The sequence below is a fragment of the Lonchura striata genome, chromosome W (assembly GCF_050655825.1).
Source record: "Lonchura striata isolate lonStrDom1 chromosome W, ASM5065582v1, whole genome shotgun sequence".
In the NCBI taxonomy this organism is placed as follows: Eukaryota; Metazoa; Chordata; class Aves; order Passeriformes; family Estrildidae; genus Lonchura; species Lonchura striata.
Window position 1 is genome coordinate 13,661,904 of NC_140743.1, and position 22,882 is coordinate 13,684,785.

The window sequence follows — 22,882 nt, forward strand, 5'->3', positions numbered from 1 at the left end:
CCCCAGAGGGGAGTTATCAGGGCTGAGTCATTTGTGTGAAGAAAAGAAACACTACCCTGCCCTTTGAAGGTTTGCCTCTTCTCCCTTATCTCATTTCACACTCATCTTTGTAGCCTGAGGTGTTTGGTGTACAGGAGGCAGCTACTGCAAGTGATCCATCATTAGCAGTTCATCAGGAATGACAGAGGGTGGTACAATACAGTTTGCTGACATGCACATAGTGCCAAACTGGCACCCGACTCCTGTTACCAGGACACCCAGGTCCAACAGGAGGTGGATGCTACCAACACAGGGCACCACGATGAAACCACCCTCGGAAAGCATGCATGTAGCCTCACACACAGTATCTTATACAGTTTTAGCTGCAGCCTACACGGCCTTTCTGTACATTGGCGTACCACTGCCAAAGAGCTAAGACTTTGCTTCCTACAAGACGTGCTTCCAGCTTCACACAAACAGGCCAATCACTACCTATCCCTGAAATGCTGTTACCTGGCTGAAACATTCCACATACTTGCATTCCAGGGAGACACCGTTTGAACTTGCAGAACTACTTCCCCTCAGTAAGACATGCAAGACGGAGGTGATATCCCCATGACAAATCTTTATTGTGCAACTGCTGCTCAAAGCTTTTATTACCTTCCACAGACACACGGAAAAAAAAAAAAAATATTACACATCAAAAGCCGCTAGATTGATGGGCAACAGACGAAATCCATTCAGTGGCGATTTGTACACTTGCAGCAACTCTTGCGGTGCCAAAATCTTAGCCAGGCGGCCAGCCCAACTCACAGCCACCCTGAACGGGTAGATGCATGCGATAGACGGACTGCCCACCCTCGGGCCCTTCATCCACAACCATCCGGAATCCATTGGTCAGGCCCAGGTGAGCAACACACATCTCGCCAACAATCATTACATGCCCAAGAAGCTGGAGAAGGAAGTACAAACCCATAAATAAGTAAAATTAAAAGAAAAAGGAACACATAAAGGGCGCAGGAAGGGAAGGAACGAGAGCAGAGAACCACCCAGAGAAAGCAGCTAGCCAATTCCTAGCAATTCAACCATTGCATGTCAAATTAATGGCCGTCCGACTGCCGGGAACTGAAGCGTTCCAAGCACAGTCACCAAGACCAATTATGCACGCCATAGGGGCAACAGAGAGCTAGGCAATGTTTCTCAAGCTAAACAGCAAAGGACTACAAAACAGCCACACAAGCTGACTTTGTCTCAGGATTAAAGCCCCCATTGTGTCTTCAGGCAACATAACCAACCCTGGTGGAAAAGAAACTTTACGCTGCCTTTTGCGTAGGTTTACAAAGTCTTTGAACATGGCTTTCATAGCTAAAAGACAAAAATCCAGCACCTCTCAACCAGCTTTGTCCTTCCTTGCCGCTGACCTGCCAAAAACCCCAAGCGCTCTTCTGCATGTTAGAAGTTCTACTACTCTTACTCTAAACCATGACAATAGGCACCAGACTGCGCTCCAAAACAACACTGCATTTTGCACCAGAAATACATACCCAGGGACCAGTTGTCATGGTTTGACACTAGCACAATGTCAGTGCCCCCATGAAAATGTGATCCCTACCTGGAATGCTGTGAAGTGGAATCTAGAATAGAGCAAAGCAGGCCCAAGCTTGATAACAGGGAAAAAAACTTTATTAAACTACCACTACAAAAGAAAAGAGAAAACTAAAGAAGGGAAAAAAAAACCACACAAAGATCCAAATGAAAACCTTGCAAAACATTCCTCCCCCCCACCACCCAACTCCAACAAACCACAGTGAGACACAATCTGGACCCCAATCAGGTTTCCACCCTTCAAACAACCGATACTCAGTCCATCGAGGGAACAGAGTCTCTCCTGTGCCACAGACCCCCCAAGAAACACAGCTCCACATCCTGTGTTTCCATGTCACACATGGCACCGCCCGGAGAAAAAAGTTTGCCATGGTGACCCTTCTCCTTTCCATGCACAGTGCTCTCACCACCAATGCATGGATGGTCAGACTGCCTTTAGAATTTTTCCTTTCAAGGATGCCCTGCCAAGAGGGGAGAAAACAACAGTTCAGTTTTTCATTGTTTGGGACCACAGTCCCCCCCCATTTTCCCCTGGGGCCGAGGGCTCAAGAACAGAGATCTTCTTCTCTTCTCTTTTCCTTTCCAGGGCAAGGGGGCGCCACCACAAACCCCCTAACCTTTTCTCTGTTCACTCCACTTTTGTCTTTTTCCCAGCTGAAGCAGGTCTCTTGACTCACTGGCATCCTCCCAAAACACAGTCCCTCTTGAAGGAGAAGATTTGGTTCAGGTTGTGGCTAACATGGAAAAGTCCAGCCAAAAGCCACTCCTTGTCCCCCTCCCATCCAGAATTCCTCCTTCCAACATCCCATCCCAGGGTCCAAGGTGTCCCTCTTCTTCTCTTTCAAACCGAGGAGGGGAAAGGAAAATTCACAAAGCTTTCATTTCTCGAGGAAAGGGTTAAAAGTCCGAACTCCCAGGATGGCTCGATGCCCGGACATCCAGCAACTCCCACACAACTGGGCACCTTGCAGCTCCCCCCGCTCCTCCTTCCTCGCGGTGGAATTGCTGACAGGACAGGACCGCCGCCGTCTCTTTCTCTCTCCCCCTCGGGAGAGAAACTGGGGGGGGGGGAAATGGAGACATCCCAGATTTCTTCCACCCTTCCATCTGCAGGGGCCAGCCCGGTTCCAGTCCCTCCACCCTTGGGGCCTACCTTTCAGGCCATGGGGGCTTCCCCTCCCCCACCCAGCTCGTGGCTGGGCGGGGGAAGGTCTGCACTGCACGCTGACCGGAACCAAAAAGAGCGAGTTTCCCTGGGAATTCTGCTTTCAACCCCTCTGTGTTCTCAGAGGCGTGTCTACTTTCAATTGGTCAATATCTAAATTGATCCCTTCCTTCCGGAAAAAATTATCTTTCCGTGTCAAACCACGACACCAGTACTGCTTGATAGCACTGCTTTTAGTCAAAAAGCTCAACTCCATTACAAGCTAGAGGCAAAAAGATGACAGCGCCAGAAAACCCAAAGGAGCCTACAGTGCCCTATCAAGGGGGAAAGGGGGCATAGGAAAGAGTCCAGTAAATGAGGAACTATCTACAGGTACAGCTTAGCATACAGAAAGCTCACACAGTACTTACAGATTCACCAGAACCTCCTGCTTCAGACAACTCGATAATTGGCTCCTTAGGCATGACTAGGAAAAGCGTCCCGTCTAGGGGCAAAAGATCATGGAACGTACGGCACTGGAGGAAGATGAAACAGTTAAAACATAACCGGCTTTAGAGAAAGGTAAGAGCTTATGCAAAAACCATCTGCCCCACTGAACTCCTACAGAAGCAGATTACCAGATACCCAAACACCAGCCAGAACATTGATTTTTCTTGCATTATTATAATGCTTTCTATACCCAAAACACGACATCTTTACAGAGCCCCCTCCACAACTGGGATTTGTCACGAAAGACAATGGGGGAAGGAGACAGGCCACTACTTGCAACTAACAACCTCCGGTATGTTTTAGTTTCGGGCTGATTGTTTCCTATGCAGTTTTTCTATTGGATGTGGGCCATGCGGAGACTGGAGGCAAATGGCTTAACTGAATCATCAAAGAGTTTAGTGAAGTGGAAGAGCAGCGGCCATTCGTTTCCCACAGGACAGGGAGCTCAAGTATCGAACACACGCATAATGACAGGCAGCCTGCAAGTGCATAGGATGAGTCTGTCTTCTATACTGCATGCAAGCTCTGCCTTTAAAAGCAAAAGGCACCCCTAACTGTTAACGTTCAGCATTTTAATAACTAAGTCATATGGGAAATTACCTTACAGTTAACATCGCATAGGCAACGCCTGTACTGGTTTCCCCCGGGGCTAAGCAGCTCACTCTAGTTTCCAGTACTAACACTCATGACCCTTGCAAGAATGCTGTTATCACGGTCTTACTTCCCCGCAGAAACAATAACTGTGTAGCTTGGAAGCCTACAGGATGAACACTTTCTAGATTTTTTAAAAAAATAAAATACAGTGAAAGCCATAATTCCTTGCCCTAATAATCCAGCTTGCGGGTTCAGAACCAAAAGCCTAGCACAGAGAAGCTGTGAAACCTCTTTGATTCAATTACATGATACATTGAGACCAGCATTTTTCCTTTACTGGAACACGTTATTTCAATCAATAATCATACTTTCACTGTACACATTCACGCATGCATGGAATGCCTGATATTAACTGTGTCTGCCTAAAATACGTTTTCCCATCTATCATCCTACATAAGGTAGGACCACTCTCATTGCTCGGCAGCAAATTTTGCACAATTTGCTGTTCAAAAGGGACATCATGCGTCAAATGTCTGCAGCTAACACCAAGTCTGTTGTCATCAGCGGTCCTTCTCTACATTCGCACAGGACACAGTGGGCGTGGAATGCAAGGCGAGTCCGGAAAACACCAGCGACCCAGTATGCCAGGGGCTGCCGGAGGGGTAGGGGTGTGGCTCAGAACAGGCTTAGGGGATGGTGCAGTAGAGAGCGCCACAACCCAGAGGGGCCCTGTCGATCCCCCATCCCTGCACCCACCTGCACCAGCAGCGCTGCTGCGTGCCCTGCCATGTGCTCAGGCGCTGCTCACTGGGTCCTCAACTCACGTATCCACGAGGGCGGGAGGAGGGAGAAAGGAAGAGGAACCACAGGGTTAAGCCGAGACTACCTCCCTGTCTTCGATGCTGACAGTACTGCTGAACACCCTTGCCAGTGATCTTTCTGAAGACACTAGTAACGCAACCAGTCTTTACAGCCAGCACCGATATTTTCATCAGCCAGTCACAAAGGTTGCTCTGGCACCAGCACTTCCTCCACTCCTCCAGGTCCTCTGCAGCACACATTGGTCCGTCCGATTGCCGCTGGTAAGTCCCACCCCTTGATTGTCTGTTTTGTTTGTCGTTTTCTCTTGTACCCACCCCCTTGCTGGGTTCGCCCTGGTCCACCTTGCTTACTGGGGCTCAGGGAGTTTGCATGTCCGTGGCGCGCAGAGGGATCTGCCCCGTGTAGTCCTGTGACTCTGAGGGCGAGCTATGAGGTCACAGAAGACGCTGTAGTAGCTACAAGTACTGTTGCTTGTTATTTGTTACCACATCGAGTCCACCCCAAAGGTGCCTGTCTCTTTTTGGTGCTGCTCCCTCCAGTCAAATGACTGCTTTGGCCAGGGCAGGCCTGGCTTTAACTTCTCAGGACATTTTGAAAAAACAACAGAAGTTGCTCTACATTGTTTGCTGAAAGCCCCACTTCCATTGCAGACATTTCTAAGCTCCACATCTCCTGGAAGCAAATAAAATGCAAAGCGTGCGTTCGGCACTGCTGGCTTGAGGGCTCAGGAGAGTAGGATTTGCATTAAACTTGATAGGAGGATTTTAGAAAAATAGGCAGTGCCCTCAAAGCTGCCCAAGGGTGGTCTGTGGTACCCTGAACCATTGGGAGTAGTGAGCACTTTGAGTGGTCCCCAGTTCTGCCTTTGAATATATATGAACCCTGCTTTCCTCTATAGGAGGATGAGTATATCCTTAGCCACCTTTGCAGCAAGGGCATGTTGTCCTGTTTTGCAAAGCTGCTTTCCAGCCAACAGACCTCCAGCATGTACTGGTGCATGAGGTTGTGCCTCCCCAGGTGCAGGATTTGTGTATATTGTCTTGGTTTGAAAGACAGATGTCTGCCAAGGAAGGCGGGAACCTACCTTGGAATAGAAAATGTGATCCCCTTTCCTTGAAATTATTATAACTTTGAAATCACATGGTGTTATAGTTTGTCAATGGAGGAATTTAGGCAAGTGAGGCAAAAGTTTTTTGTGTAACTGACAGTCTGTTGAACCACTGAGAAACTGGACATGCGCCTGTGAAAAACCCATGTTAAAGATGAAAGAAACCTGGGAACTTCCTCTTTCCTTCCTGGCCTGCAAGTAGGTAAGATACCCCGGGCCTCTCATCTTGGCCAGGCTGGGCTGGGTAGCCCTACCACAGGGGGCCGGGGCCCCTTTCCCTCCAGGGTGCCAGCCGGCCCCTCCATTGGCTGCTGGGCAAGAAAGGGAGTGCTGCAGGGCAGGCCCCTTTCCAGGAAGCCTACTGGCCCCCATCCCAGGCTGGGCCGGGCCAGGCAGGGTCTGCCATGGGGTGGGGCCCAAGCCCCTCTCTGGGGGGTCCAGGGGACTCCGAGCCCCATTCTAGCTGGACTGGACCCCAGAAGCTACTGGGCAGGAATGAGGTGGAGGCTGCAGAGCCCTGGCCAGAGCAGGGCTGGCTGTGACTATTAAGATCTTACCATCAGGTTACCCTCCCCTCAGTGTGGCTGAGACCAGAGGTCCCTACAACCCACACAGAGTAACCCTGCAGATGGAATTGAATGCAGAAAAAACTAAAGACCAACCATGAAGCCGATCCTGAGACAGCCCCAGCCGTAGTTCCCGCCACAATTGACCAGCGGATCAGGGGACCACTTAAAAAGCCCAGGTAACGTGTTTACCCTTTCAATACTTCAATCCTCCCTCGAGTGAAAGAAAAAAACAAGATGCAAGCCTATAAAAGAACAACATGAAAACATCAAAATCAGTGAAGAAGTCAAGTCCCAGATGGGAGGGCTAAAGAGACGCCTTAATCTTAAGGCTAAAACCCTCTTATAAACTATGGAGAAAAGACTATTCTTCCCTATAACACATGAAACTATAGGGAGATAAAGAGTTCAAATTAATATCGAAGAAAGACATCCATGCTAAAGTAAGGAGATATTAAAGTAACTATAATCCCATGAGAAGTTTGAACAGAAAAGGGAGAAGAGTAGTCCTGTACCCCAGGAGAAGATGTTTATTCCCAGGGATGAAGATGATTTTAAAAATAAATAATAAGAACTTTTGCCTTTAAACAACTCATCTTTAAAACAATACCCCATAAGTCAACATGACCCATCAACAAGCTATAGGAAGGCTTGTGGAAAATAGAAAGAACTTCACAATCACAAATTTTCCCGGGCAGCTACTATTCATAACCAAATTAAAAACCACAAGAGAACTGTTTTTTTCCTCTTGTGGAGAAGTATCCATAACATTAACAAGAGGGACTTCTCTCTAAGTGAACTGAAGAAAGACTATTTTAGAAGTGATAAACTGACTAGAAATTTTAAGTTTTGTTTCTTTACCTTATAAGTGGGAAAAAAAAATGTTGTGGGGTAAGAAGAAGTGTTCTGAAGAGTTTGTTTTTATTTTTGCTACTTTTTTTTCAATTACTATTAATAAAATTTTCTTCATACCCTTTTAAAGTTTTGAGCCTGCTTTACCTTTCTCCTGATCCTATGTCACAGCAGAAAGTGAGTACATTAGTGATTAACCAGCACTAAACCCATCACACTCATTAGTATATTAACCAAAAAAACTCAGAATTAGTAAAATCTCAAATTAACAAACCAAAACCACAACACAAAATTAGTATTTCTACCCAGTTTCAAACTAAAACCACCACACATGGATTTCAGGCAAAGATATGGGAAAAGGAATAACAGTTTTTTACTAATATGTCAATGTATAAAAAGGCAAACAAAACAACAAACAAAACCAGAAACCCAATAACAGCTTTGTCTCGACTGTAAAGCACCTTCCCCTTCAGTGCTGTTATGGTCGCAGCCAGCAGGGGTGTTGGTGGCTCCCAACAGGGCAGGTTTGACGATTCCCCCACAGCTGCACGAGGCTCTGTGGCATGAGCTCTGCCACCTCTTCGCATGGTTAATGGTGACTCAGCCAGCGAGAGAGAAAAAAGGGCTTCCTTTACAACCTCACAGGGGCAACTGATCCCAGTGCTTCTCCATATAGCAAAATGGGCTGTAGCAGGAACCTCAGAGCAGCGGCTGGAATGGCAGAGGCGGGCACACCTGGGCTAGCAAACAAAATGCAGTAGAAGCTTAGCAACTGTAGCAGGAGCCGCAGGGTGTATTGCCAGTCATGGAGTGCTGGGTTACAGTGTAGTGAAAACTTAGAGCAGTGGCAGAAAAATGGCAGGGCTGGGCAGTAGCAGCCAGGCTCTCAAAAACAGCCTGGAGAGGTTTCCTTGGACAGCCTCTAGGCGTGGGGTCCTGGGTTTTCTCCTGAGGCACCCAAGTTGATGGTGAGAGTCCTTTCCAGTGAGGTAGGGTGTTAATAAGGTCCCAGTTCAATGGCTGTGTTAGGAATGAGATGCTTGACTCAGCCAATATATAAAACAGTAATTCAATTTATTAATTAATATGGTAACGTATGAGAAAAGACAGCCCTGGGTACAGTGGTGGGGGTTTTCCCTTCTGACTGCACACGGGTTGTTGGGCTTGCTGGCATTTATCAATCATATTCATGCATATTCATAATCTTTTCCTAATTTCTACATGAGCTTTCAACAGTTTCCATTTCTACCTTTAACATCACAATTCTATTCTTCAGGATCATAAATCTATGGTGGTGATGTTTGGTTCCTTTCCAATTTCTATACCCTATTGTGTATATCCCAGGATGTGTGTCCAGATGGCGGGGTCCAACTTCTATTTTCTGGGATCATTAGTCTATGGTAGTGATGTCCAGCTTCCCCTTTCAAAGTCACTAATCAGCAATCTTGATGTCCATCTTCCTTCTCCAGGAGCTTGAGATAGGGTTACTTCCCTTTCTGTTTAAATCCTTTGTACATTCTAAAGCTACAGTTTAAAATCCTTAGTACTAAGCAACATTCTAAGGTTATAATTCAAGAGTCCTTATTACAAAACAGCTTAAGACATACATTCTAGAACTACAGTTTAATATCCTTAATACTAAGCAACATTCTAAAGTTATAATTCAAAAGTTCTTATTACAGAACAGCTTAAGACTTATAATTGTTATTTGCAAACAAAAGATTGGTTCAAAAGCCTTCTTTCATGCTTTCCTTGGTTGTTTATTAGAACTCATCTTTATAGCTGTCCCATGGCCGTGTTCCACACTGTCCTGGTTTGTAAGATAAGCTTGTATTCTATTTGCCATCTGTTGGAGGTTGGGCAGGTTTGTTATCTCTTCCAAGAACAATGGTTTGCTCCGAAGAGGTAATCGTTTGTTAGTGGGCCATTGACGGACTCACTGCAGGCCTGGTAACATAACACCATCCCATTGTGAGATGCTCCACCCAGAGGGGGAAGCCAAGCACTCTTTTATTGTATAAAGGGGTACCTTTTGGGAGACAGAGCAGCTCTCTCTCTTTGCGGGATTCCCAGAGAAGCAGCTCCTTCGACGGGATTCCCAGAGAAACGGCCGGAGCGCGGTGAGGCGGTGGCGGCGGAGCTCGGAGGTGGCCCCGGTGCAGAGGAAGACCGGCCCAACTGTCACCAGATCTTCAGAGAAAACTATACCCTTCTAAAGATCACCACTTCAGCTGCAATTCATCAGCCACTGCAAGAGGAGCAGCTGTCATTTCAACTGGGCTGCTACCAACACCCCGAATCCTCAGGGTGTCAGGTTGTGGACTTTATCACTAGTTTTGTTTGTACCAATTGCATTTGCCTTTTTAAATTGTTATCTAGTTTTCTCCTAGTAAAGAATTGTTACTCCCATTCCCATATCTTTGCCTGAGAGCCTTTTAATTTAAAAATCCTGGTAATTCGGAGGGAGGGGGTTTACCTTCTCCATTGCACAGGAGGCTTTTGCCCTCCTTCACAGACTCCTGTCTTGTCAAACCAAGACACACACATTTCATAACCACAACTGCACAGGTTGCCTTTATTTACCTGACACGAAACACAACTTTGTATTTCACAGCTACTCTTATGACCAAAGCCTCACTCGTGTTAGGAGAAAGTAGTAGGAGAGGGAAACCCCACAGTGGTGGGAAATTCTTCCCACAGTGACCACACGCTGTCTTCCCTCTGATCCTGAGACCAAGAGAGAAAGGAGCTGAGCCCAGCCTCCCCAGCAAAAATCTTGTGGTATCTTTGCCCTTCCAAAAGAAAGCTCCTCAGCTATGAGAGTTCAGCTGTATCCTTCCCCCTACCTTGACCACTTCTTTTGTCTCTTAAGTACTGGTCATTCTTATCTCTTAGGTAACAGATGGTAGAAAATTCCCCAAGAGAAAAAGAAAAAAAAAAAGGAAAAATCCTAACCTCCAACAACATATAGGTTCCTCAGGTGGTCTCAAAACAGATCATTTCCTGTGATGGGAGGGACTTTTTTCCCCAAGTTCCTGCCTTGAGGTTCAAGATCTTAAGAGATGTGGGAACAGTGATTGCCAGTGAATATGGAGGAAACTAAATTGCCAAGTCCCATAGCCTTCTCCATGTTTCTTGTTGCTAGACCTCCTGACTTATTTAATGGCATGGGAAGGCAGGGGGGATGTGGGTGGCATCTTTAGTCTTCCTTTTCTAACCAATGCACCTGTGGAAGCTCATCTTATGATTCTTTACATCCCATGCCAAATTCAGCTCCAGTTGCACCTCAGCTTTCCCAATCCCATCCCTATGTTATAGGTAAAAATGATCCAGCTGAGTTAGTAATTAATAAAAATAAATTTTTATTCAGCAAGTAAGATTCAGTCTAAGACAGCCACAATCAAAATGACAGTGCCGAGCCCGGGATTGGTGCTGTGTGAGACATAGGTCTGGCCGCTACAGCATAGGGTCTTCTATGTTCACACTGTCTGTCCTGTCTAAGCAGTTCTTATGCAGTCTATTCTGACTGAGGCAGAGTTTTTGGCGATCAAGCTATTCTTCCTTTTAGAGTCCCACATATTCATGTAGTTTCTTTTCTCCACAAACAAAACTGTGTCCAGATAGCATATATGTCCATGATTGAGTTACTGGAACTTGGCATTGAGATGTATCTTTCTGATGGCTTCAGCTATCTCAATCTTAGATATTTATCGAGTCTATCAGCTTGGGAGTTCCTCTCCAGCTATGTTCATTCATTTGCAAATGAGGTCCTCCTCCCTCTTGTTAGTGGTGGTTTTGACATATTGTGAAGCAATCCCCTGACTCTGGCTTGCATGCTTAAAACCTTAGAAGGATATTTCTCGCCAATGTAACATGTAATGAACAAAGTTCCCAATGCCCCCAGGGTTGCCGAGCGGACAGGGCCTTCCTGGTTCCCATGGCAACACTGGGGCAGTGGCTACTTCCAGTTAAGTACTGATATTGAAATGTTAATTACCTACACCCCCCCCCCCCCCCCCCCACACACACACACACACACTGCCATTCTAGGACTAAGATGCAAATAGAGGAACCTGAGGAATCATGTGAGTGGGGTTTTGGGGATAAAGATACCCCTAAATGGAAAACTAAACACAGTAGAGGAGGCTGGACAGGTGCGCTGCCTGAGGAAAAGGGAACCACATCCCTGATCAACGTTTGATCTGTCACCATAACCTACAGAAGACTAGACTAGAGTGGGCTGTGGGAAGCAGGAACAAAGAGGTAGACCTTCCTGGTGTTACCACGAGGAAAGGAGAGGGGACAGCTGCTGCTGGACTTCAGCAACAGACTCTGCACATCTCCTCACCCTTCGGCTACCAGTGTGCCATGAGGAAAGGAGAGGGGACAGTTGCTGATCAGGACTTCAGCAACAGACTGCACACTTCTTCACCCTTCGACTACTAGTGTGCCATGAAGACTTTAGTGACAGACTCTGTATGCCTTCTCCCCCTTCAGCTACCTGGAAAAAGCTACAACAGCGGGGGCGAGCTCTGTGTCAAGCCCCCTGCCCAGCTGATCTTTTTAATAAAGAGCTAAACATTAATAAAGGCATAAGCCCTGTTCATTTCATAATATTTTATATATATTTCTTTTTCTAAGTATGAATTATCCAAAATACACATAACACCTACACACCCAGGTGGCATCTCTAGATTCTTCCCAGGATGCATGGCCCTGGCTCCACTTCCTATTAATTTTCTCTTAGTACTTCAACTTGACCAGAAGAGAAGACCCTTAGCCAAGCTCATCTCCTGCCTAACTTGCTTGATTTCTTACACTTGGCAATGACAAGCTATTGTGCTCTAAGAAAAATGCCTCTCAAGAGCTGACAGCTCCATTCTGCTTTATTATAATTCCTGAGGGCAGTTTCCCAGGGGGTGCCATCCACTGGTTCTTTAAAGACCTGAAAGTTCACTCTCCTAAAATTGTCTTGACTTTATCCTGTGAACGAGATGCTTCCAGTGGTTTAAGTAAGAATGCTTAATTGACCACCTCTCCTTTATCAGGTGGAGTATAGCAGACATCAACCAAAAGGTTTCCTTTTTTGGCTTGTGTGGGATGATGATTGTTATAAATGAAAATTTGTCCAGCCAAATTAATATGAAAAAATAAAATATTTATTTTGCAATCAAATTCTATCTAGCCAGCCACAAGGAAAGAACAGAGCCGAGCCCGGGGTCGGCCCTGGGTGTGGAACAAGGAGTCCGCCTCAGCAGAGGTTTTCCTCTATGCCCACACACCTCCATCCTGGCACAAGCAGTTTTTATAGGGAAAATTCCGCCTGAGGCTAAGATTTCAGCAATCAGTCTTTTCTTCTATTTAGAGTTGATATGTTAATAAGATTCTCTTTTTTTGGTGATGAGGGAGAACAATTCAGTGTCTGGAGTTTGTTGAATTCCTTGATGAAATTTACGGGAAGGCTGCATTCACATGGATCTGTCTGAGCATTTTCATGATATCCATCTCGGGTCGTTTATGCGATGATCAGCACCTGGGGTTTCCGTATCTCCCCAGACATGGCCCATCTCCTGGGGAGCCATACCTTCTTACTTGTAAATTAGTTTCTAATATACACCCAGTCTCGCCTGTGAGGGTGGGAGGGAAATCCTAATACAAACATGTATACTCTAACAAATATTCAATATCACATATATCATATTAGAAATGGCGCAAATTATATCTACTACACATAACAATGACCATGGATCCAGGCAAGGACTTAAGGCTTACTATTTACAGCCTACACTGTGTACCTTTCGTGTTATCATTCCAGATCAAGACCTGCATAGTTGATGTCAAGAAAGGGCAAGTTGCTTGAAGGAGAAGGTCCCGGGCAGCTAGGTTATTCCTCTTTTGGTTCTGACGAACAGAAAAGAACAGAAGAGAACAGAACAGAACAACGCCATATGACCGGAACTTTGAAGGACACCAAGGCCAAAAAAGTAACCTTTGCCTGATTAAGGGTCATTTAAGTTAAAAATGCACACACCTGTGAATGGTAATAAACTTAATGAAGTACATGTGTTGAGGTTTAGGATTTTTCCTTTTATTTCTTTCTCTTAGGGAATTTTCTCCCATTTTTTGCTAAGAAACATTAATGTCTGGTACTTGAGAGAGACAAAAGAAGTAACCACTAAGAAGGGGATGGAGTGCAGCTGACTTTACTATAGTAACTGAGGGACATTATCCTGGGAATGGCAGAGATATTGTGAAATTTGGGCTGGGGGAAGGGTTTGGGTGCAGCTCCTAGCTCTCTCTCGCTTTCTTGGCATTTGGAGGGGAAAGAGGCTGAAGTCTCTGTGGGAAGAATTTGCCACCACTGCGGGGTTCTGTCTCCCGCTACCTTTCTTGTACTGTGAATGGAACTCTGCTCATAAGAGTGGCCATTGGACTGGGACCTTATTAGCACCCTACCTCACCAAACAAAGGAACACTTCGCCATCTGCTTGGGTGCCTTGGGGGAAACCCTGGGATCCCCAAGTCCCTTTCCCCTCCAAGGGAGCTTCTCCTGTCCATGTTTGGGAGTGGGGCTGCCTCTGCCCAGCCCCTGCCATGCCTCTGCTACTGCTCTGGGTTTTTTTGCTACACTGTAGCCCTTCATCCTCTGCTTGCCAGGACAACCTGCTCTTCTAGCTACAGTTGCTGAGTTTTTGCTGCCTCTTGCTTGCTACTCTGGGTGAGCTTGTTCCTGCTGTTCCTACTTGCTGCTTCCGAGGTTCCTGCTGGGGCACCAGGATCAGCAGCCCCTGGGGGTTTGTGGAGCAAGCCCCTTTTCCATCCCTTCTGGTGGCACGTTCGCCATTGCCAAGTGTCCTAGGGCAATTCCTTTTCTAGCTTGGGACCAAGGACAATTGTTGCAAGTTTCAGGCCCAGTAGCATAAACAACAGTGAATTGAAGAGAGAAAAAAAGGAGGATGGAACTTCATAACCTGAATCCATAATTGGACAATAAAGTCCAATATACTAATAGTCCGGAACTTATAAAAGTGAGAGACCTCATGACTGATTGTCTACTTTTGGTGGCCATTTTGGGTTCATCTTGGATGTAGCCCTGGCTGGGCTCTTGTACTGCCCAAGGTGTATCCACTGAGGCCTTTCAATAAATACCTACTTGACGCTGTTGAGGCAGGACGGGAATGAAAAGACTCTGACTCCAAAAGCTACTGAGAGTAAAACTCCGGTTTATTCAAATGCACCACTCTTTTATACAGAGCTTTGTGAGGACCAATTCCATTGGTCCTGAAGTGAAAACAACCACACCATTGGTGCAGAGTGCTTGATGCACAGTGATAGAACTTAACTATAAACAATGTGAACAAATAAGAGATAAACCTCTTATTTACATTCTTTTCCAACAGATTCCCAGGCTTCTGCCTGGTTAGAAACTCTCCGTTTCTCTCTTTGACTGAATCTGAGACCCACACCTACTTTATTCTTTAACTCTGTCTAGCCTCTGTTTTAGGTCAGCCTTCTCAAGGCATCACCTAGGCATATTTTCGTATCCGGAGACAGATCTAGTATTGTCCCTAACATGTAGTTTTTACAGTAGAGGGGCATGGATTAGAATAGCTATGTGCTGGGCTTGATGACAATAATTTATAGGGAGTTTACAAAGGTACTGGGGTTTGTTCAAGGTATATGTGTGTGGGTCTCAGATTCAGTCAAAGAGAGAAACGGAGAGTTTCTAGCCAGGCAGAAGCCTGGGAAAGAGTTGGAAAAGAATGTAAATAATTCTTTATCTCTCTTGTTTATAGTTATCACATTTGTTTATAGTTTATCACATTGTTTATAGTTAAGTTCTATCACTGTGCGTCAAGCACTTTCCACCAATGGTGGTGGGTTGTTTTCACTTCACGACCAATGGAGTTGGTCCTCACAAAGCTCTGGATAAAAGAGCGGTGTATTTTGAATAAACCGGAGTTTTACTCTCAGCAACCTTCTGAGTCAGTGTCTTCTCATTCCCATCCTGCCTTGACAGTGACATATGTGGTTTATGGTTTCTTCGTCCTACCCTGCATTCCACCCTGCGTCCCAGTTCCAGTAGCATGTTTTGGGGGTTTATTAGTAATTGCACTCAGTTTGTTAGAGGAGGAGCAGGGGATGAGTCTTTTTAGCCTTTCCTTTCTTTCTTCTCATTTGAATGTTACATCACTTTTTGAGAATGTTCAGTTTCCCCTGAATGTTAAAGAGACCACTTTCCTGGTATTTTATCTGGTAAACTTCCTCTATATGGCCTGCAGTGTGTCTAGAGTAAGGGCTGGTATGTCCAGAGGAGCTGATGAGACCCGTGACCCAGGAGTAGACCCAGGCATGGAAAATCCTGAGTGGTGTGGAGAATGGGAGAGAATGGGCCAAATCCTGAAGGAATTTTCTGATCTCCTTGCTTGGGAATTTTCACGTGAACAAATACAGAACCGAGCTGAGGTGGGGAAATATCTAGAAGTGCCATGATGACTCTAAGGAGAAAAAACTCATTGCAATAAGCTGGGTCCTGGCATATGCTTCTCGCATGCTCCTAGATACTGTAGAAGGGCAGATAGAGGCAGGGGGGCAGCGAGATAATTCAGCAGCTACCCCAGACACTCAGGCTGCAGCCAATACCTCAATCACTCAGGCTGTAGCTAAACCAGACAGTGAGCCTATGCCACTGGCAGTTGCTACTGCAGGAAAAAAGCGCAAAACAAATCGACCAGTGGACAATTATGATCTGGGGGAAGGACTCTCAAAGCCAGCTCCAGCAACTGACTCAAAATCAGAAGTCACTATTGAATCCTATTCCCTGAAGGATCTTCGTGGCCTAAGAAAGGATTACACTCAACAACCTGATGAATCTATAATTAGTTGGTTAGTCTGTCTTTGGGACGCTGCAGGCGAGACTACAATTCTGGATGGTACTGAAGCGAAGCATTTGGGATCCCTGTCACAGGATCTGGTTATTGACCAAGGAATGATGAGGGGGGCTAACCCTCACAGTCTTGGGAAGTGTAACACAAAGATACCTGTGTGCAGATGATCTCTATATGCAGCAAACCCAGTGGAAGACCATAGAACAAGGGATCCAACACCTGAGAGAAATGGCAGTGGCAGAGATTATCTTCTCAGATGACATAACAACTAGGAATCCAGACTTGGTACCATGTACATCTGTGATATGGCGAAAACTTGTATGACTTGGGCCACAAGAATACTCTTCTGCTTTAGCAATAATGAAGTGGGATGACAGGGAGGAGACCGTACTTGATATGGCCAAGAAGCTCCAAGCATATGCAGATGCTGTGGATGGCCCAACACATGCAAGAATCACAGCTGTGGAAACACATCTGCAGAAATTAGAAGATAGAGGAGAATCACAAGAAATTTAGGGAGGAGATTAAAGAGGACCTTCTCCAAATCTCAGCAGTACAGATCAGAGGTTCTGGTACCAAATGCATATGTCCCCCAGGTAGGGAGAGAAGGTACACCCCACAATGTGAGCTGTGGTTCTTCATGCACAATTGTAGGGAAAACATGAGGAGATGGGATGGAAAATCTACTGCTGCTCTGACACAACAGGTGTGTGAATTGAAGGAGAGCAAGACTCAGAGAGGAAGTTCCATCAAAAAGGAAGCAGATCCAGTAGCCCATAGCCAAACTGCCAGGTATGATGATGATGACATGTCTGATCCCATTGAAGGAACCTCTAAGACATATGCCCAGGGAAAGAAGGATAACCAGGTGTTGTGGTTTGACACGGAAAAAGAATTTTTTCAGAAGGAAGAGGTCATTCCAATCAGGGGTCAGGTTCGGATACTGACACTTGGGGTGACCAATTGAAGGTGGACACGCCTCTGAGAACACAGAGGGGTTAAAAGCAGAATTCCCAGGAGAACTCGCTCTCTTTGGTTCTGGTCAGCGGAGAGTGCAGACCTCCCCTGCCCAGCAGCGAGCTGGGTGGGGGAGGGGAAAAGCCATGTGGCCTGCAGAGCTAGGCCAGGGGGTGAAGAATCGGGAACCGAGCTGGGCCAGCTCCTGCAGACGGAAGGGTAGAGAAAATCTGAGATGTCTTTCTTTCCTCCCCCCCAACCTAGAGGGAAAAAAGGTAGAGAGCCTGCAAACACCTGGAAGTTTGCTGACAGAGGAGAAGGAGAATGGGGGGGGGGAAAGATGTCCAGCGTGGGAGATGAGAGACAGAGTCCTCGGCAGAGATTTCATCTGTCCGTCTGGGGAGTCCGGGAATTTTAACCCTTTCCTGTGAAAGGAAGGCTTTATGAAATATTACTCCTCCTCAATTTGAAGGAAAGAGAGACAGCCTGGGACCTCAGATGTTAGGAAAAGAAGGTTGGGGGGAGATGATGGAGTGGCTTTTGGTTGGACTCTTCTTGTTAACCATAGACTGAACCACTCCTTCTTTCAAGAGGGACTGCATTGTAGGGGGATGCAATGGTGAGCCAAGAGACCTGCTTCAGCAACTACCAGTTCAGGAATGAACAGAGAAAAGCTGAGGAGGGTGTGATGATGCCCTCCGTCTTCAGAGAAGAAGAGAAGATGATCGCTGTTCTTGGACCCTCGGCCCAAGGGGAAAATGGGGAGGACTGTAGTCCCAAAATGAGACACTGGACTGTTGTTCCTGTTGGTCCTTGGCAAAGCATCCTTAAAGGGGCCCTATAAGCAGTCTCTCTCCATGCATGGTAGTGAGAGCACTGTGACATGGAGTGGAGAGTGTCACACCGGCCGGCGTGTCTGGGTGGTGCATGTGACATGGAAACACAAGAGGTGGCAGCTGTGTTTCCTGAGGGTCTATGGTGCAAGGGAGACTCCACTCTCCCCTGATGGACTCAGTATTGATTATGTGGAAGGGTGAAGACCTGATTAAGGGTCCAAATGTGCCTTGCTGTGGTATGTTGGATTTGGTTGGTGGGAGGAGGTATGTTTTGAAAGGTTTTCATTTTGAGTTTTGTGTCTGTGTGTGTTTTTTTTTCCCTTCCTTTTTTCTTTTATAGTAGTAGTAGTAGTGTAATAAAGTTTTCCCCTTGTTATTAAGTTTGGCCTGCTTTGCTCTGTTCTTGATCGCATTTCACAGCATTCAATTGAGAGGTTGCATTTTCATGGGGGCACTGGCATGGTGCCAGTGTCAAACCATGACACCAGGCTTAGAGGGGCCCTGCATCTAGCCAAGTAAAGTCTAGGCAAAACCATGTCTTTTGGACTGTGTGGATTTGTTGGCCTGGCACATCAGAACTACAAAAATATGAGGCCTTGGTCAACAGTAGTGTGCAGTGCACACTTATCCTCTCAAGACATATGGGGGCATGTCTTGGTTTGAAAAGACACGAGTCTGTGAAGGAAGGCAAAGCCTCCTGTGAAATGGAAAAGGTAAACCCCCTCCCTCCGAATTACCACAATTTAAAAAAAGGCTCTCTGGCAAAGATATGGGAATGGGAATAACAGTTCTTTACTGGGAGAAAAAATAAATAAAAATAATAATAATAAAAAAAATGTAATTAGTACAAACTAAACTAGTGATGGAGTCAGAAACCTGACACCCTGAGGAGTCAGGGTGTTGGTAGTAGTCCAGTTAAAATGGTGGCTGCTCCTCCTGGAGTGGCGGATGAAATGTTGCTGAAGTGGTGATCTCTAGAAGAGTGTAGTTTTCTCTGAAGGTCTGGTAGTAGTTGGGCCTGGTCTTCCTCTGGGAATCCAGCAGAGAAGAGAGCTGCTTCTCTGGGAATCCAGTGAAGGGCTGCCCTGGTGTTCCAAAAAGTGCTGATTTTATGCAGGTAAGAATGATTGGCTCCTCCCCTCTGGGTGGAGCATCTCACAATGGGATGATGTAACTTTACCGGTCATGCAGTGAGTCATTCAATAGTCTATTAACAGAAGATATCTCCCCGGAGGGAGACATTGTTCTTGAAAGAGATAAGAAAACTGCCCAACCTCCAACAGATGGCAATAGAATACATGCTTATCTTACAAGCCAGGACAGGGCAGAATCTGTATTGCTGGCTTGATGGAGGGATCGCAGGATTTTACCTTAGTGGAAGCTGGTGTGGACCTGACTGGAAATGAGTGGAAGAAATACCCTATTGTGACTGGCCCAGAGGCCCCATGCATTTTGGGCATAGACTTCCTCTGAAAGGGAGTATTTCAAAGAGCCAAAAGGACTCAGAAGGGCATTTGGGATAGCAGCTGTAGAAACAGAGGTTGTCAAGCAATTGAACACTATGCCTGAACTATTAGAGGACCCATCTGCAGTAGGACTTCTGAAGGGGGAAGAGCAAAAGGTACCAATTACCACTTTGACAGTGCACTGTCCACAGTAAAGAACAACTTGAGATGCTGTGATTCCCATCCATAAGATGATCTGAGAGCTGGAGAGTCAAGGTGTGGCCAGCAAAACCCACTCACCCTTCAACAGCCCCCTTTGGCCTGTGTGCAAATCTGAAGGAGAATGGAAATTGACAGTGAACTACTGTGCCTTGAATGAAGTGACTCCACCACTGAGTGCTGCTGTGCGAGACGTTTGAGTTCTGGTACGAGCTGGAGTCCAAGGCAGCGAAGTGGTATGCCACTATTGACATTGCCAATGCATTTTTCTCCATTCCTCTGGCAACAGAATGCAGGCCTCAGTTTGCCTTTATGTGGAAAGGAGTGCAGTACACCTGGAACCGAATGCCCCGGGGGTGGAAGCACAGTCCTACCATCTGCCATGGACTTATCCAGACTGCACTAGAAAAGGGTAAGGCTCCAGAACATCTGCAGTACATTAATGACATCATTGTGTGGGGGAACACAGCAGCACAAATGTTTGAGAAAGGAGAGAAAATCATCCGGATTCTGCTGAAAGCTGGTTTCACCATCAAGAAGAGCAAATTTAATGGACCTACTCTAGAGATCCAGTTCCTGGGAGTAAAATGGCTGGCAAGATGGACAGTGTCAGATTCCCACCAATGTCATCAACAAGATCACAGTAATGTCTCCATCAACCAACAAGAAGGAAACACAAGCTTTCCTAGGTGCCATAGGGTTCTGGAGAATGCACATTCCCGAGTACAGCCAGATCGTGAGCCCTCTTTACCTGGTCACCCGCAATAAAAATGATTTACAGTGGGGTCCTGAACAGGAACAAGGCTTTGCCCAGATTAAGTAGGAGATTGCTCATGTGGTAGCTCTTGGCCCAGTCAGGACAGGACCAGAAGTGAGGAACGTGCTCTACTCTGCAACCAGGAGTCATGGTCTATCCTGGAGCCTTTGGCAGAAGGTGGCTGGTGAGACATGAGGTTGACCACTAGGATTTTGGAGTCGAAGCTGTCACGGTTTGACACTGGCACAATGTCAGCGCCCCCATGAAAATGCGACTTCTGTATTGAATGCTGTGAAATCCGATTAGGAAACAGAGCAGAGCAGGCTTAAGCTTAATAACAAGGGAAAAAACTTTATTAAGCTACTACTACAATATTACTATAAAAGAAAAAATAAAGGAAAAAACCTACAAAATATAAAATGAAAACTTTTTAAACATTCTTCCTCCCACCACCTAACTCTAACAAACTACAGTGAGCCACAATTTGGACCTTAATAAGGTTTCTACTTTCTAGACAATTGATATTCAGTCTATCGAGGGAGAGAGGAGTTCTTCCTGTGCCACAGACTCCCTAAGAAACACAGTTGCTACATCTTGTGTTTTTATGTTACTTATGGCACTGCCTGGAGAAAAAGTTTGCTATGGTGATCTTCTTCTTTCCATGCACAGTGCTCTTACTACTAATGTATAGATAGACAGACTGCTTTTAGGATTTTTCTTTTTAAAGATGCCCTGCCAAGAGGGAAAAAACCAATAGTTCAGTTTTTTCATTTTTTGGGACCGCAGCCCCCCCCATTTCCCCCTGGAGCCGAAGGTCTAAGAACAGAGATCTTCTTCTCTTTTTTTTTCTTTAAAAACAGGGAGTACCACCACAGACTTCTCTAACTTTTTTTTGGTTACTTTACTTTTGTCTTTTCCCAGCTGAAGCAGATCTTTTTGGCTTACCGGCATCTTCTTAAAATATAGTCTCTCTTAGAGGAGAAAAATCGGTTCAGTTTGTGGCTACTAAGAAAAAGTCTAGCTAAAAAGCCACTCTATCATCTCCTCCCACTTAGAATTTTTCTTTTTAATATCTTAGGGTCTAAGCTGTCTTTCTTCCTCTCTTTCAAACAGAGGAAGAGAAAAATTTTACAAAGTTTTATTTTTCAAGGAAGGGTTAAAAGTCCCGACTCCCTGGCTGGCTCTCTGCCCAGGCTCTGGCTCCTACAGGTGGCTGGGCACCTTGCAGCCCCCCGCTCTTCTCCTTCCCTGCGGTGTACTGCTGACAAAACACCGGTGTCTCTTTCTCTCTCTCTAGAGACTCTAGGGGGGAACGGAGACATCTTAGATTTTCTCTACCCTTCCATCTGCAGGGGGCCAGGCCTGGTTCCAGTCCCTCCACCCCTCGGCCTACCTCAGGCCACGGGCCAGGCAGGGGAGATTCCTGCACTTCACACTGACCGGAATTAAAGAAAGCGAGTTCTCCTGAGAATTCTGCTTTTAACTCTTCTGTATTCTCAGAAGTGTGTCTACTTTTAATTAGTCAATATCTAAATTGACCTCTTCTTTCCAAGAAAAATTCTTTTTCTGTGTCAAACCACAACAAAGCTACAGAGGATCTGAAGCCAACTACACTCTAACAGAGAAGGAAATGTTAGCAGCCTGTGAAGGAATCCAAGCCACCTCAGAGGTAATAGGCACTGAAGCACAACTCCTCCTGGCACCTCAACTACCAGTGCTGAGGTGGATGTTCAAAGCAAATGTTCCCTCTACCCACCATGCCACCAATGCCACATGGAGTAAGTGCTCTCAACACACAGCACACCTATATTGGATAACTGAAGCACCCTGGGATTTTGGAGATAATTACAGATTGACCTGAAGGTGGAAACTTTGGTCTCACTGAAGAAGAGGAACAAGAGCAAGTGACACCAACTGCCAGCAGAAGAAACACGCTATGCTCTTTTTACTGATGGTTCTTGTCACAGTGTAGGCATGAACCAAAAGTGGAAAGTAGCCATATGGAGCCCAACATGTCAGGTTGCAGAAGCTACTGAAGAAAAAGGTGGATCAAGCCAACTTGCTGAACTCAAAGCCATTCAATTGGCCCTTGACATTGCTGAAAGAGAGAAGTGGCCAAAGCTCTACCTCTACACTGATTCATGGATGATCTGTGGGGATGGCTGAAGAAGTGGAAAAAGGCCAATTAGCAGTGTAGGGGGAAACCAATTTGGGCTGCTGAAGAGTGGAAAGACATCATTACTGGGGTAGAGAAACTATCTGTGAAAGTCTGCCATGTATATGCCCATGTCCCCAAGAGTAAGACTAATGAGGAGCACCAAAACAACAAACAGGTAGATCAGGCTGCAAAGATAGAAGTGTCAAAGATAGATTGGCAACACATGTGGGGAGTTGTTCCTAGCTCAATGGGTAATGATGATTCAGGTCATCAGGGTTGAGATGCCACCTATAAGTGGGCATGAGACTGAGGGGTGGATCTAACAATGAACTGTATTTTTCAGGTTTTCCATGACTGTGAGACATGTGTTGTGATCAAGTAAGCCAAGCAGGTGAAATCCCTATGGTATGATGGGCAGTGGTCCAAATATAAGTATGGAGAG

The 22,882-nt window shown here is 45.9% G+C and overlaps 1 long non-coding RNA gene across 2 annotated transcripts; it reads right to left on the reverse strand.

Moving 5' to 3' along the window:
- Positions 1–1,640: 1,640 nt before the first annotated feature.
- On the reverse strand, positions 1,641–4,882 carry LOC146763082 (uncharacterized). 2 transcript variants are annotated; one of them, XR_014952582.1, is made up of 3 exons: positions 4,589–4,882; positions 3,160–3,264; positions 1,641–2,642 (listed from the first exon to the last, which is right to left on the reverse strand). It is a non-coding gene; the product is annotated as an uncharacterized LOC146763082 (long non-coding RNA). The 2 variants fall into 2 exon arrangements; XR_014952581.1 differs by lacking the exons at positions 3,160–3,264; positions 4,589–4,882 and adding an exon at positions 2,738–2,829.
- Positions 4,883–22,882: the final 18,000 nt, after the last annotated feature.